The 14,568-nt window shown below is 44.0% G+C and overlaps 1 long non-coding RNA gene across 1 annotated transcript; it reads left to right on the top strand.

Annotated features, from left to right (window-relative positions):
* On the top strand, window positions 33-7,387 carry LOC108638517. Its single transcript, XR_001919898.1, has 2 exons — window positions 33-115; window positions 6,452-7,387. It is a non-coding gene; the product is annotated as an uncharacterized LOC108638517 (long non-coding RNA).

Raw genomic sequence — 14,568 nt, 5'->3', positions numbered from 1 at the left:
CTGTTTCCGGGGCATCGGCGGGCTTCTTCCGCTCTTGCGCACCGAAGTTAAGACCCCAGCGCGGAGAGAGCTCCAAGGCCCCGCCTCTGGTGTGTGGGCGGCTTGAAGATTGCAGGTGAGGTTCGGCTTGTGGCGGTTTAGAGCTTTCATCTGGAGAATGAATTGACTGTAGCAAGAGCAAAAAAGTCTTCCGGGGCCTCGAGTAGTGATTTGCCTCTCTGAGTGATCGCGTATTGAAGTCTCCCGTTAGTTTGGGAACCTGTATATCTAGCCTGGATGTGGCTTGCTGGCGTTCTTAATCTGTTTACCCACTGGCTTTCTTCCTTCCTTCCTTCTTTCAACTGGAGTATATAGTTGCTTTTACATTGCTGTGTCAGTTTCGCTGTACTGCAAAGTCAGTTAGCCATACGTATACATATATCCCCTCCTTCTTGGATTTCCTTCCCATTTAGGTCACCACAGAGCACCAGGTAGACCTTGCCTGTGCCGTACAGTAGGGACTCATTAGTTATCTACTTTATACACAGTGAAAAAAGTGAAAGAGAAGTCGCTCGGTTGTGTCCGACTCTTTGCGACCCCATGGACTGTAGCCTACCAGGCTCCTCAGTCCATGGAATTTTCCAGGCAAGAATACTGGAGTGGGTTGCCATTTCCTTCTCCAGGGGATCTTCCCAACCCAGGGATTGAACCCAGGTCTCCCGCATTGCAGGCAGACGCTTTACCGTCTGAGCCACCAGGGAAGCAATATACACAGTAGTAGTGTATATATGTCAGTGCCAGTCTTAATTCATCCCACTCCCCTCCCTCACCCTTTGGTATCCATAGCTTAGTTCTCTATGTCTGTGTCTCAGGTTCTGCTTAACAAGATCATCTTTACCATTTTCCTATTTCCACATAAATGGCGTTAATATACAATATTCGTTTTCCTCTTTCTGACTTCATTCTGACAGTCTCTAGGTTCATCCACGTTTCTGCACATGACAAGTTTCTATCCAACCACTGTCTTTCCTGCTATGAGAGGGAGAAATAAATGGATCGCAGCTGCTCTGGCAATGAAAGTCGTTCAGTCATGTCCGACTTTTTGCAACCCCAGACTGTAGCCTACGAGACTTCTCCATCCATGGGATTTTCCAGGCAAGAGTACTGGAGTGGGTTGCCATTTCCTTCTCCAGGGGATCTTCCTGACCCAGGGTTTGAACCCAGGTCTCCTGCATTGCAGGCAGATGTTTTATCAGCTGAGCCACCAGGAAAGCCCTGGCAGTAGCCAGTTAATTTTAGGTACAGAAGGGAGAGGGTGTTGCTAGCCACTCCAAAGCAGAATTTTATTCTGGCCAGGTAAGATCTTCCTTTGGCCAGGAGCTCTGGACAGTTTTGTCTTAAAAGTGGAACTGAAGTTGAAATATACGTGTAATAGGGCTTCCTGATGGCTCAGTTGGTATAAAGAACCTGCCTGCAATGCAGGAGACCTAGGTACAGATCCCTGGGTCTGGAAGATCCTCTGGAGAAGGGAATGGCTACCCACTCCAGTATTCTTGCCTGGAGAATTCCATGGACAGAGGAGCCTAGTGGGCTATAGTCCACAGAATTACAAAGAATCGGACACAACTGAGCGGTTAACAATAGGCAATATAGGTGTAATAAAGGAATCAGTAGCCTTGATTGATAATGAACAAGAACTGAAGGGACAAGGCTCAAAGCAGGCTTGTGGTAGATGAAGTAATGAGAATAATTTCCAAACAGGCAAGTTAGCTCTTGGAGAACAGCAAGTGACTTTTGAAACTGTAAAATGTGCCTGTTTTGATCTACCCCAAGACACACACTTCTATTTAGTGACTGTAAAATGCAAACCAGATGTTAAACTAGTGTAGCTGGCCAAACAGCTTGTGTACCAGGAAAGCCAGGTATAACAAGAGTCTGGCACTTCAATACCAGTTGCAAGTAATATTGAAAAAGGAATTCTTACCTCTTTAATGTATTTTCTCTTAAACTCACTTTCTATTGAAAAGAAAAAAATTTTAAGAGCCTCCTAAGGAGTTTCTTAAGGAAGTTCTAATTTTTCAAGAGTATTTAAAAAAAAATAAACTTCTATTTCACTACTGAAAAAGAAAATCCAAAACTGAAACTCAATTAAGAAAATACTAAGTGCAGACATCATTTCTGGCACACAGGGTACTTTCCGGCTCCTGATTCCCAATTGTCCTGATGAAAGGTGTTCCTAGGTTTAGGTCCCTATCCGTGGGACCAACTCCTCCTGACATTGAGTACTTTTTTTTCTTAGACTCTGAGCAAGCCCCTTAGACTGTAACTTCAAAAGTTCACCTGAATAGTCAGATAAAATGACTTCTCTGTAAGGCTGCTTGGAGGGTGAACTCACTCAACAACCCCCTCTATGATGATATTTCCTCAAAACTAGGTCTCTGGCTGTATCACTCTCTAGTGCTGAGTCTTCTCTAATCGCCTATGGGGTACTTTTCACGTTGAGACACATAGTACCTCCAAACCTAACATGTTTAAAACAGAACACACCTCATTCCATCTCTTTTCTCCCAAGCCAGTTAGTTCCCTTCCCTCATACTACATTTTCCAAGTCCTCAGAGTCAAAACCTTGCAATAGTTATAAGTTCCCCAAAATCTCCCCAGGTAATTCTGATCCTTTTTATTCTGCTTTCCTCTTTTCCATCATATAATTCATAATTTTGCTCACCGTTTATTGTCTCTCCTCACCCAACCCAAGGGCCAAGAGGGCAAGAATCTTTGTTTTGTTCACTTGTACAGCTCAGGCAGCTTGAACAATACCTAGCATGTATTAAAGTGCTCAATAAATATTAATTGAATGAATGAATTCCCTTACAGCACAGGGGCTAAGAGTGCACCCCTTTCTATTTAAACTTGAATTTAGATACCATTTGTGACAGTTACCAGATATCTGACCTTATGCAACCTCAAGGCTGGATTCTCTTTATGGGGGCTGTTTAGGAGATTAGATGAGAGAAGGCAAGAAAGTGAGGTACTAGACAAGATACGTAGCACATCTGTGATTGCTGCCTTCCAGTCACCAAATCCTGTTGATTCTCCCTATGGGATAACTCCTCCTGCTTCTCACTCCCACTGCCACTGCCTGGATTAAGACCAGTTGGCATGGTCTGGCACAGTAGAGTCTCTTCCTGTTGATCACACTCTTGGAATCATTTTCCTGAGCAACATCTCACTGAGTTGCTTCTCTGCCCAGACTTCTTTGAGGTACTCGATAAAATTTAGTCTTGAACTTAGCTGACCTGTGCCTTTCTTTTCAGCCTTGTCTTGCAATTCATCCTCCTATTTCCACTGCAGGGCTACATTCCCTGGCACAGCTCTGAGATACACTGCCTGATCCCTCCTCAAGCTCTCCAGCTCCCTCACACCCCTATTCCTCCTGTAAGGACACTCATTCTCATTTCCTCAGCTAAGAAGCTCAGATTCACCGATCTGCCTCTTTCCCCCTATATGCCCAGTGCATATAATTTGAATTTTTATTACCCTGAACCAAATAAAATGGCCACTTTTGTAGGTCAAAAGCTTCCAATATTGGTAATCATATGGTTTAACTTAAAAGAGCTGTAACAGGCTTCACTAAAGATTGGCAAAGCAGGACTTTCCTGGTGGTCCAGTGGTTAAGAATCTGCCTGCCAATGCAGGGGATATGAGCTCGATCCCTGGTCTGGGAAGATTCCACATGCTGTGGAGCAACTAAGCCTGTGCATCAGAGCTACTGAGCCAGCACACTAGAGCCTGTGCTCCACAACAAGAGAAGCCACCACAATGAGAAGCCCTCACACTGCAACTAGAGTAAGCCCGTGCACAGCAACAAAGACCCAGTGTAGCACAGAAAGAAAGATGAGCAGAGCCTGAATACCTTTTATCTTTGTGTTCTCTACCACCCTTGCTATGTGGCTTGGCTCATAAAAGTTCAGTAAATGAAAAGTTGAACTGAAAACTGTGGAAAGATAAGGGAACAACTGAGAAATGTTTTCATAATTGCCTTTCCTTCCCACATAGACATGACTCTCAGTGAGGCACCCTGGGTGTACCCTGCCATGCAATGATGGACTATCTAAAATCACACACACACTGGGCTATGAGAATTACTTCACAGGTTCAAATAAATTCTGATTTTCTGTTGAGGTTGCCTTTAAGCTGGGCCCTAAAAGAGGCCTAGGATTTTGGATGGTATATACTTATTAATGGTGAGGGACAGAGAGGCCTGGTATGCTGCAGACCATGGAGGGTCACAGAGTCAGACAAGACTTGGTGACTGAACAACAACAACATACATTAATACCCTAAAGGATACTTCCTGCAAGGAGTCAACTTCATTTTCAATATAACACAAACTGAAAGCTAGAATTAGAACATCAGGCTCCTTGAGGGCAGAGGCCATATCTGCTCCTGAGTGTATCATCAGTGCTTGGCATGAAGTAAGCACTCTGATCATTCTCTGAATGCACTCTGAATATGCATTCTCACTACTTGGGTTTTGTACTATGTTGAACTGTTTTTATTCGAAGAGATTTGTGAATAAATGAGAAAGCCAAACTCAAAAACCTAAAAGCCCAGAGATTTCATATTAGAATTTGAGTTTTTTTCCACAGGCAAATAGATTTCCTCTGGGAAGTCTTTCAGAAAGACGAACCCCTTGCTGATTCCATTGCTAAGGGAAATCCCCAGGAAACAGAGACCTCAAGAATATGTGCCTTGGGTGCCAAGCAGCAGCTAAACTACTCACCCAGGTGGACTTCCCCCTGGGCTGGGGAGCTTTCATGAAAGTCTGGGTACGAATACTCCTGCAGCTTTAACACAAGCCTATGGGGGCAGACTTGCTGTGTGTGTGTGGAAAATTTGATCTTCTCTGTGGGGCCACTAAGTTAGACATTCTGAAATGACTTTCTGGTTTTTTGAAAAATTTTAGAGATGACTTGACATCTCGTGAGTCTTGGAAAATCTCCTGGGGGCCTCCATTTGGCAAGGCCCACATTCTCCCCTGGGGGTGGAGGTAGGTGGAAGGTAGGGGTTACCCACAAGGCAAAGGTAAAGTGGCAGCGTAGATTCCCAGTGACTGCAGACATGCTGAATCACATGGCTTTTAAAGGCAATATAAAAATTTAGTCCTTGGCTTAGGATGCTCTGCTGGTGGTTTCAGTGAGCCAGGGAATATACAAATGAAGCTTATCTGTGTTTCCATGTGATATGAGCAGGTGTTGGAACACTGGTAGGTAGAGTATCTTAGGAGAGTTAGGATGCCCCAGAAGTCAACTGTGGTCACGAAAGAGATGGAGACGTAGCGGCTCTGGCTGATCAGCTGAAGGGAGGTAGCTCCCTGGCCAGACCATCACCAATCAGGTGCCTCAATAGAGGACTGAGGGCAAGAACCTGGTGCTGTTTGTCTCTTTCTCATATCAGTAGAAGTCCTTAAGTTCTTTCTGTACCCCAGCAGCTATGGTAGGGAACCTAGGAGTTGTCATTCTGGCTGAGTCCTGGGGAAAGAGAAAACGGTGATTTCTCTGTACTCCAGTTCTACTATACAATTTATGGGCAAAGGAGAGGGACAAATGGAGCCTCAAATGTGGTGTGGGATGTGCTACTGTGAGTTACAGGAGGCACATGGTTATGTTTCTGCTCAAAATCTCTTCAAACCACATTCCAATAAAGTAATATACCCCAGCGCTCTCGGCTATAACACCTAGTGTGTGGTTCTCTCACTTTCCAGTACCAGTGGTGGGTACAATATGGTGTCTATCAACAGAGCAGTCACAAATTATCATTGCCTTGCTACTCCACCCTTTTCTTACCAGTCTATATAATTCTGTGCCTGGAATTCGATCAGTCATCTCCCAAAATGGTAACACTGTCCTTTGATTTGAAAGGGAATAAACTTGTATCGGCTCAACCCAAAGGACATTTTACTTAACTATATCTATCCAGGAACTCCTTCTAGAGAGCCAAAACCTTTAGCTTTCAGGTCACCCTTGATTTTTAGCTGTAACAACTTTAGAATTACCCTCTTAAAACTTTTGATGCTTCTCTTGTTTTTCAAAACTCCCCCTTTAAAGGAAGACCCAATGCTTGACGGATGACTGAGCTCATTTCTGAAAGCCAAGGACTTAGAGGAACACTAAGAATTCTCATGGGTCTCCCCAGAGTACTGGAAGCAGCGATGGAAGACCCCAGCTGGTTTGGGCTTAACCGTTGGTGGTTTTTTAACATACAACTTCCCCTTAGGCATGATAACACAGGAAGCCCTTCATAGCTTGAGAGAACAGCAAATGTTCCAGTGAAAAATAAGATTGGGGAAGGGAGGGGCCTGAGTCCTGAACAGGGTCGGGCTTTGCTCCAAGTGTCAGAAGCACTGGATTTGGATCTGACGCTGGCCAGAGATCACCTGGTGACCACCACCTCGATTTCTTCTCTCAAACAGGTGAGCACGCTGTACCTACCCTTAAAGGCATGGAGAAAAAACATATTAGGCACTACAAAGAAAACAAGTCACCTACTAAAGACTTGCTTCTGCCATTGTGAAAGGAGGGGACACCGGTGAATAAAGGCTGATCGGTGGTGGTTTTGCTCTTTCTCTAGCAAGAAGGAAGCCAAGTACTGCACCAGGCTACACTGTATGCTGCAACTGTTCAGAAGAGAAACTCAGTCTGTTTTCTGAACTTTGAAAGCAGCCAGTTGTTACCCACCCTATCCTGCACACATGTGGCCTCAGCGGTGAATGTGGACAGGGGATGGGAACTGTTAGCATCAGTCAGTTCACTGAGAAGATTTTCACACCTATGATGCATCCCTATATCTTGGGGTCTTTGTGAATGTTATTTGACTTCCTTCACTCTACTAACTCCAACTTCACCTCACACCCATTCCCGGGCCCTGATCAGGTGGGGCAAGGCGGGTGCAGAAGTTGGTGCAGGCACTGAGAGGATGAGTCAAGAACAGAGAGGAAATAAGACTCAACAGCCTTCTCTTCAGCCTGGAGATACTTCCTCTTCCTTGAGGTTTCCTAATTGGCTTCCTCTCATTCCTATTTTTTCACCGCAAAATTAAGTCATCACTGGTGCTCAGAATAAGCCCAAGTTCTCTTGAGATAACTGGGGGAGAGAGAGTAAATGAATGAGGTGTCTAATCATTATAACCAATATTTTCAGTCACTAATTTAGGAACTAGTTCTTGAGAACCCAGGTACTGATGAGAAAGCAGAGTGCTCCAGTTTTACTTCCTACTTGCTTTGAAAGTACCTGATAGACCTCAGCTGAGATCCACAACTTCTAGTGTGCAATTCATCCATCGTGGTGAGAAAAAGGCAAGTTTCAAGAATCAACCACAGACAACAGATTAAACACTTTTCCAGACTAAAGACTCTGAAATGATGTCTTATAGGTGCAGAGCAAATTTTATTCTGGTTTTCATAGTCTATGTAGATGCCTAATATTTAATTCGTTTAAGACATGGAGGGGGTTAAATAGTATGATCAAAGAGGGTGGCATTGAGAGGTTATCATTATTTCTTGAGGATCTGTCAAAGCACCAGACACCAAAGACTATGCTCCTGAGCTAGCCAGCACACACACACACAAAATACCAAGGAGCAAGAGGGGGAATTCACTCAAAGGAGAAGTGGGAATCAGAGGTAAAAATTAGGAAGACATTTTCAAACAACTTCTCCAAAATAATTCAACCAGCATTTATTCAGCTTCTTCTATGGGTAAGCAGCTGGACCGGTTGCTCTGGAGACACACAGATGAGACAGATGGGGCCCCGCTGGAATTCAGTGGGCAAGAAAGATGAAACACAAATGAAAGCTAAGTACAGGGCAGCTCTTAATACATAAGGTAGTGTCCAACAGAGCACGGCAGATGGGAAATGACCGTGGCCACAGGGAATGCAAGCTGCCTGCTGAAAGAAATACGTCTGAGCTCAGCCTGGGAGGACAAGAATTCTGACAGATGTGTTGGCTGTTAGGAGCAGTTTGAGTGGCACCATGATGCAACGTGGACTGGGAGAGGCCAAGAACAGGGAGACAGAGGAAGAAAAGAAGAGTCTGTGTTTAGGTCATGGCAATGGCTTAGCCTGACACAAAAATGTTCTGGAGTACAAATGCAGGGAGGAGGCCCTGAATGCCAAGTAAAGGAACTGCTGTGGCTGAAAGGTAATGGGGAGACATTTAATGTTTCCGAGTAAGGAAAGTGGCATGATGAGCATTACGCTCCCAGAAGATAAACTTGGTGTATTTATGAACTGTAGATGGGGATATCAATCAGGAGGTTACTGCTATTAGTCCAAGTGAAAGTTTGAGAAGGTGTGAACTGGGGTGGTAGTTAGGGAAATGGAAAGGAAATAAGATGCCAGAGATTTTTAAATAGCTCTCTGCCCATTATTAAATGTGATAAACTATTCATAGCACTATTTCTAATAGGCAAAACCTAGAAGCTATCCAAATGCCCATCAAAGCAGAATGGATAAACTGTGGTATATTCACACTGGTGTTAGTCACTCAGTTGTGTCCAACTCTTTGTGATCCCATGAACTGCAGCCCCCCAGGCTCCTCTGTCCATGGGATTCTCCAGGCAAGAATAGTGGACTAGGTACCTGTTCCCTTCTCCAGAGGATCTTTGCGACCCAGGGATCAAACCTGGGTCTTCTGCATTGCAGGCAGATTCTTTACTGTCTGAGCCACCAGGAAGTCCATATTCACACTATAGAACATTATGGAATAATGAAAATGAATGAGATACAATTACATGTGACAATACAGATGAACCTCCCACAATACTGAATGAAAGAAGCCACGCACAAAACAACACATCCTCAATGATTCCATTTACATGAAACGTAAAAACAGGCAAAAAAAAAAAAATTATACTATTAGAAGACTAGATAGTGGCTACCTTTATGAGGGCAAGAAATGATGGAAGCAAGCACAAGGAGGCACCTGGGTTCTGGTGACAAGCATGATGAACAGGCTGATAAAACTACAATCTGACTTTCGTTCTCCCACTCTTCATTTTTCCTGCCTTTAGACAAAAACTCTGGAAAGCCCCCTTACTTTTCTGTTCCTCTTAGATAATATGCAGTGCTATGGTCACTGTAAGTCACCAGTGCAGTATCAGTTCAGAAATTACAATACACAGTTCTATACCAACAGATTCTAGGCAGTACTGTATCATTTTTTTCCTGCCAGCTTAGGTCAGTTTCACACTAAAGCTTCCAGTGGAAAGGGGTTGGGGCATGGTTGACTTTTCCTTCCTGACCACTCCTGGCTCAGTTTTATACCTACCTCCCTCATTCACCCACCTCCACCAGCCAAGGTGGAGGACAGGTAAGGGTGGGTGTCTTAATGCTTTCTAGGCCTAGCCGCTGTTTATAGCTGGTGTCTCTGGTGAGCCTGACAGATAGTTAAATTGGATGCTTCCTGCTTGGCCACTTTTCTAGGCTCTTTGGTGGTTCTCTGCTGAGTCCATCTATTTTTATATGTAGGTTGCCCCCTTGCACTCTTTCGTCAACCCCTGGCCATCTAGAAGTTCCCCTCCAGGCTAAGAAAAAGTAAGGCAACTCTCTTTCCACCCAGCTGGCCTCCACCTGGCCCTTGGGGCAGCTTCAGGGCAGCAGCCCTCTCTGGCTCATTTTTAGTGTCCCTCGTCAGCTCTGCTGTCATCTTCTAGCTTTGCTGGCAGAGTCAGGCCCGTCCACAGAGGCTTCAGCTTTCACTGAGGTTGGTGGGTTCCCCAGACTGCTGAAGGAGCCCCGAGTCTTCCTATTGAGGCGATTTCCCAGAGTCCTGAGGTCAGAGGGCACCCAAGGAACCGGGAACCTGGCCACAGCTCTCTATAAGGGAAGATCTTTATCTTTTTCCTTCCTCTGACTCTCTTACATCTTTGTCCTGGTTGAGGGGATTTCAAATCCTAAAAGATGATGCTGTGAAAGTGCTGCACTCAATATGCCAGCAGATCTGGAAAACTCAGCAGTGGCCACAGGACTGGAAAAGGTCAGTTTTCATTCCAATTCTGAAGAAAGGCAATGCCAAAGAATGTTTAAACTACTGCACAATTGTACTCATCTCACACACTAGCAAAGTAATGCTCAAAATTCTCTAAGCCAGGCTTCAACAGTCCATGAACCATGAACTTCCAGTTGTTCAAGCTGGATTTGGAAAAGGCAGAGGAACCAGAGATCAAATTGCCAACATCTGCTGGATCATTGAAAAACCAAAGAGAGTTCCAGAAAAACATCTACTTTTGCTTTATTGACTACGACTATGTGGATCACAACAAACTGGAAAATCCTTAAAGAGATGGGAATACCAGACTACCTGACCTGCCTCTTGAGAAATCTGTATGCAGGTCAAGAAGCAACAGTTAGAACTGGAAATGGAACAACAGACTGATTCCAAATCAGGAAAGGAGTATTTATTTAACTTATATGCAGAGTATATCATGCGAAATGCTGGGCTGGATGCAGCACAAGCTGGAATCAAGATTGCCGGAAGAAATATCAATAACCTCAGATACGCAGATGACGCCACTCTTATGGCAGAAAGCAAAGAACTAAAAAGCCTCTTGATGAAAGTGAAAGAGAAGAGTGAAAAAGTTGGCTTAAAACTCAACATTCGGAAAATGAAGATCATGGCATCTGGTCCCATTACTTCATGGCAAATAGATGGGGAAACAATGGAAACAGAGAGAGACTTTATTTTGGGGGGCTCCAAAATCACTGCAGATGCTGACTGCAGCCATGAAATTAAAAGACACTTGCTCCTTGGAAGAAAACCTATGACCAACCTAGACAACATATTAAAAGCAGAGACATTACTTTACCAACAAAGGTTCGTCTAGTCAAAGCAATGGTTTTTCCAGTAGTCATGTATGGATGTGAGAGTTGGACTATAAAGAAAACTGAGCACAGAAGAATTGATGGTTTTGAACTGTGGTGTTGGAGAAGACTCTTGAGAGTCCCTTGGACTGCAAGGAGATCCAATCAGTCCATCCTAAAAGAAATCAGTCCTGAATATTCATTGGAAGGACTGATGCTGAAGTTGAAACTCCAATACTTTGGCCACCTGATGCGAAGAACTGACTCATTGGAAAAGACCCTGATGCTGGGAAAGACTGAAGGCAGGAAGAGAAGGGGACAACAGAGGATGAGATGGTTGGATGGCATCACTGACACGATGGATGAGCTTGAGTAAGCTCCAGGAGTTGGTGATGGACAGAGAAGCCCGGCGTGCTACAGTCCATGGGGCTACAAAGAGTTGGACATGACTGAGCGACTGAACTGAACTGAGGGGCCAGGAGTTGTGAGGCAGAGTCTCCTTTATTCCTTTTGTAAATTCTGCATGTGCAGTGTCTGCCTCACACTCACCATTTGGGAATCTTGGTATGTACTGACATTTGTGCCTCAGTGGAAATGGAGACAGACAGAGTCCTAATGGCCTGTTACTCAAGTATCAGTTTCAAATTGTGCAGAAGACAAAGAGAACTAAAAATCAACCACAATCCCAGAACCCAGAGATTCTGGAATCAACAAAATGTAACACTGTGGAATCAACAAAATCTTAACCCATGCCAAGACACAGAGTATCATTTTAATCACTGTAACATTTTAAATTATATTTGTCTCTTCCTTCCCTTGTTTTGAACATTTCATTATTCCCCATTTTGTTATTCTTCTCAATAACATTATTATGAAGAATATCTTCATGTACAAACCTTTTTCAAAAAGAATTATTTCCTTTGGAGAGGTAGTTAAGAGTTGAATAACTAGCGTGTGACAGATATTTTGAAGGTAAAATCGACATGCTTTGCTAATTGAGTAAATAAGTAAGAGATAAGGAGGAGGAAAAATAAAATAAGGCAGGGGATCACTTTGTAGGGGTGAAGAGGAGTTGTTTTCATAGTGGTTGAGGGTCCACAGGCTACCAAGGTAGAAATGCTCAGCTGCAAATGGAGAACTGGAAAGAAAGCAAGGGTAGAGATGGCTCCTTCCTCTGAGAAGTCTGGCTGTTACACTATGCCTAGGGAACTACATGTCAGGCTAGAAGTCCAAAGGAATTTGTAGTTAGATGAGGGAAAAGTGAAAGTGTTAGTTGCTCAGTCGTGTCTGACTCTTTGTGACCCCGTGAACTGTAGCCTACCAGGCTCCTCTGTCCATGGAATAGGTAGCCACTCTCTTCTCCATGGGATCTTCCAATCCCAGGGATTGAACCTGGGTCTCCTGTATAAGAAGGCAGATTCTTCACCATTTGAGCCACCAGGCAAGCCCAAAGATGAGGGAAAGAGCCCATGAAAAGAGATTACCTGAGAGGACAAGTTCTGAAGTTAGCAAGAAAGGATAGTATGGATGCAGGTAGAAAAACTAACCTAGAAAAGTAAGAAAAAGGTGAGGGCAGAAAGTTGTTGGAAAGAGCAAAAACTGATGAGGCTCTTAACAGATGGTTCTTAGTTCCTGCTAAGTTCATCTGCCAAGAATGAGTGGTGAGGTTATGACTCAGAACACAGAATCCTGAGGGTTGTATTATAATTATTTTTAAATAACCTTGGAGCTCCTTTGAGACTACTTAAAACATGGTCTGTAGCACTGGCATCACCAGGCACATGAGACCTGAACCAACTTTTTAAACAAGATCCTACATCCATCAGAGTGTGAGAGGTATGCTGACTACCTTCCCCACTGAACAGAAAGGAAATGAAGGCTGCAGGAGAAAAGCTATTTTTCAAGTTAGGATGACAAAGATTGCGAGAACTCCTTCAGGAAATTAATGGGAATTCACTGAAAGATGAAACAGAGAACCTTCAAATGGGAGTGAAGTTCCAGCAGCGTAATTTCATGACTTTTGTAGCAACACTGTGGTGTGTAGGAGCAGAGGAAGTGGACAGATAGATCTCGGGTTACCCAAAGTTAGGTTTAAAATTGGTAAGATGGGCACCACAGGAGGTAGAATGAGTAAATGAATCTGAAGTGTTACTGAAAGTGAAAGTCGCTCAGTTGTGTCAGACTCTTTGCGACCCCATGGACTGTACAGTCCATGGAATTCTCCAGGCCAGAATACTGGCGTGGGTAGCCTTTCCCTTCTCCAGGGGATTTTCCCAACCCAGGGATTGAACCCAGGTCTCCCACATTGCAGGCAGATTCTTTACCAGCTGAGTCACAAGGGAAGCATTACTAGAAGCACAAGGGAAGTGTTACTGAAGCATTCATAAAATGAATAGTTTAAGGGCAGGGTGGGATTAGAAAGCAAGCAAAGCCAGATGGGAATGGACGAGAGAGGCCTCTAGGTGAGGAAGGAAGAGGCTTAAGAACAGGTCTAGGAACTGAAGGTAGGGATGAAGCAGTGGGACAGGTAAGGAGGTTGTGCTCAAAATGAAGAGCTTGAAAGTCTGATATCCTGAAAGTGGAGCACTTTTACATGTTTAAAAGATCCAGGTTGGCATCTCCTAGGAGGTATCATCAGAGCGTAAGTGGTTAAGAAACCATGAGAACAAGGACTTCCGTGGTGGTCCAGAGAGCTGAGACTCCGCACTCCCAATGCAGGCAGCCTGGGTTTGATCCCTGGTCAGGGAACTAGATCCACATGCCACAACTAGAGGTCCCATAGGTTGCAATTAAGACCTGGCACAGCCAAATAAATAAATAAAAGTATTGAGGAAAAAAACAGAAGAGAAAGAAATGATGAGACCAGAATATGGAAGCTGTTGAAGTCTCTGGGGGTAATAGCAGTGGAAATGGGAGACAAAAAAACTGCCACTTATGAAGCACAAACTGTTCAATACTGACTTCCTCACAGAAACCTCCCCATCAAAGAACAAAAAGAGCCACATGATTTACTTTAAAAAATACAAAGCTCTCTTAGTTGTGTAAAGCAACAAAACTTCCTCAGGCTTTGCTTCAAATAATTGGTCTGACCAGAGTTTATTTCGTTAGGAGTTGGAGATCAGAGGGCCTAACTTGGAAAAGACCCATTTCTTTAAGGATTTGATTATTCCTGCCAGAACACGACTATGGGCCAAAAGACATGATCTTTAATTTGACCCAGTAGCTATCATCAGGGTGACAGTTTCCTGGAACACAAATTTCCTTCTGAACACAAGGAAACCTTGATTAGTGTTTTGTGAGTACACCACCATGTAAGCAGGACTTCATGGTGTACAGCAATGCCCTAGCTTAACCTGACTGCCTCGTTTTATGAATTTATATTATGATGTTTGAAGTACATGAGGAAGAAGTGCTAGAAGACTATGAGAACAAGGAAAAGTTTGTTTTTTGTCGGGGGGGGGGGGGAACGTATTACGAAAGAGCTCAAAGAGAATGAATGATCTTTTAAAAATTATGTGGATAAATGTGTAATATATGGGACTTCCCAGGTGGCTCAGTGGTAAAGAATTCACCTGCCAAGGAGGCTCAGGTTCAATCCGTGGGTTGAGAAGATTCCTGGAGAAGGAAATTGTAACCTACTCCAGTATTCTTGCCTGGGAAATCCCACAGGCAGAAGAGCCTGAGGGGCTATTGTCTGTGGGGTCCCAAAGAGTCAGACACAACTAAGTGA

The sequence above is a fragment of the Capra hircus genome, chromosome 21, assembly GCF_001704415.2.
Source record: "Capra hircus breed San Clemente chromosome 21, ASM170441v1, whole genome shotgun sequence".
Lineage (NCBI taxonomy): Eukaryota > Metazoa > Chordata > Mammalia > Artiodactyla > Bovidae > Capra > Capra hircus.
This window is presented reverse-complemented; position numbering and strand designations above follow the sequence as displayed.